Raw genomic sequence first — 2,631 nt, forward strand, 5'->3', positions numbered from 1 at the left:
ATCAATCTGACTGGATGATCTGGTGAACTGGAAAGTGACCTGAGATGACATGATGTGAATTGGAGCTATAGAAATAAACTGAATAGAATTGATGAAAACATTTAAACATTGTCTTTTGTGCAGATGCTGTGTGCTGCAGTATGTGGATGACATTCTTACAGGGCTAGCATTGCAGCAGGTGGGTCTGCTGCGTGCAGATGTTCTATCATGGTTAGGGTCAAAGGGTGTCAGAGTTGGGCTTAAAGGAAGGGTGATCACCTCTGCTTGGGTGGGAATCACAGAAGGTCCTAGAAGGAGCATCCCAAACCAGGCACAGTATGAAAGATTATACCATTTTTAAGATTGGCAAAATACAGCAAAAATGATGTGCCTAAATAAGCTGAAACTGTAGCTCTTTCAGAATGCTGATCACAGAAGCCAGACATGGGAAACTAATGGCGCCGCTGTGTTGGACGACACAGGCAGAGCAGGCTTTTAGCGTCCTAAAACAGGAAGCATCAGAGTTGTTAGCGCCTGTTTGAGTCGGATGTGAAGGAAAGTGAAGGGTTCTTCTCCTCTGGGATGTGGCAAACAGGGAAACGGAAAGGAGGCTTCTGTGTTACTACAGCACCAAGTTAGACGCCATGGAAATCGGCCATCCACTGTGCCATTGCTGAAGCATTAAAGGGACGTCACCGAAGACCAAGACATCAGGGTCAACACAAGGTCCTTCAAAATATCACAATTATAATCAGTAGAGAATCTAAACTGTGTCTCTGCAATAAGATTAAGGCTTTGATGCCATAAGGCTTAATAAACAACACTTAGAGTGTGGCTTAGGTATGGCGATGGTCTGAAAGAATTGGGGTGAAACACGGGGACTCTTGTTTTGCAAGACTAGTGTGTTTAAAATAACACAAGTCCAACATAAATAAGCATATAGTTTAGTTTAGGTAAATCTTATATTTCTAGATAAAAACTGATTAATCAGACAGTTTACCAACAGACTCAAAGGTCATGACCTGCTGCTCTGGGAAAGGTCAGTGGGTAAGGTCAGGCTTTCTGTGAAGCTGACAAATAAGGGCCCATGTTTGCTTGACATTTTAAAGATGATGATAGAAAATGTTAACGCTGGAGTCACGTGATGAGGTGCAAGGGAATGGCTGCGCTGTAAGGGAGCTCCTAGCCCTGTCAACATTATTTTAAACGAATAACTTTGAAACATCTCCTACCAACATCCTACTTGAAGCTTGTGTGCACGCTCATTATATCTGAGCAATTTGACCGAAATATGACGACGGCGAGTGAAAGAAAACGATGTGTGCAGACCCCCCTGCCCGCTGTTGCTACCAGAGGAGCTAACTCAGCTAACGCTGCTAGCCAAGAAGACAGCCAAGTAACGGACATAAATGGTCTGTTTGCGGAGATTGCCAAGGTGGGAGCGACGTTAAATGGAGTCGCAAGTGATGTGACCCTTATTAAATTGGACACAACAGAACTCAAGAACTCCGTGAGTGCAATTAAAACAAGGTTAACTGAAGCTGAGAGACGCATTTCTGATGTGGAGGACACTGTAGCTAACCTAGCAAGAAACAACGTGAAGCTAACCNCTGACTATTGCAAGACTAGTGTGTTTAAAATAACACAAGTCCAACATGAATAAGCATATAGTTTAGTTTAGGTAAATCTTATATTTCTAGATGAAAACTGATTAACCAGACAGTTTACCAACAGACTCAAAGGTCATGACCTGCTGCTCTGGGAAAGGTCAGTGGGTAAGGTCAGGCTTTCTGTGAAGCTGCCAAATAAGGGCCCATGTTTTAAGGATGATGATAGCAAATGTTAACGCTAGTGTCACTTCAGACTTAGCTCAAAGGAACAGTGTACTTTGATCATTTTTTAGTGGAAATAGATGAAGATATATATATATACCGGTATGTATATATATATATATATTTTTTTTTTTGGTTAAGTAATTTGGCTCCATGTAAATCTGTCAGATTTAAAGGCTAATGCACAGACACAGCATAAAGTATGCGGCATCATTCATGCATAATCTGCAAATAGGAAAATACTNTTGGAAAGATGCAGGAATAATCTGGAAAAAGAGGATGGAAGCCATTAGATGTGTTAATGAGAGGAAGGGATGTGGAGCAGTGACCCTGGAAGGGACAGCGGTACAGGAAGAGGATGAGAAACTGGAGGTCAACCATCTGGGTGGGGTTATCAAGGACGATCCGTGACCTAAGCAAAGCTGCAAGACTGGGAGGTAAAATTACATGACAGCCCCTGGATGGGCTGAAGGTTGGGGTTTAAGATGAAAGCAAAGAACAGGAAGTTATACTTGAATACATATGTAAAGAATTTCACTTTGAAAAGAGAAGGAAAAGTAAATGTTGATTGTGGAGCTGCGATCTCTGAAGGTCAGATTCATAGATACGTCATGGCGAGGCGTTGAGTTATGAGGCCTTAAAATGCGTCCTCCTTTTACCGCGATCTGAAGGACGGGTCCGATGTATCCTCCATAGCCCTGGATATCCCAGGATTCATTGGGAGATCAAACAACTCAGCTGCTCCGTGATCAGAGGAAAGGTTACTTGGCGCCGAACTGTGATGAATATTGGAAGTTCAGTTTAATATAATACAACTCTG

This window comes from Cyprinodon variegatus, unplaced genomic scaffold (genome assembly GCF_000732505.1).
Source record: "Cyprinodon variegatus isolate N-32 unplaced genomic scaffold, C_variegatus-1.0 Scaffold329, whole genome shotgun sequence".
Taxonomy (NCBI): Eukaryota; Metazoa; Chordata; class Actinopteri; order Cyprinodontiformes; family Cyprinodontidae; genus Cyprinodon; species Cyprinodon variegatus.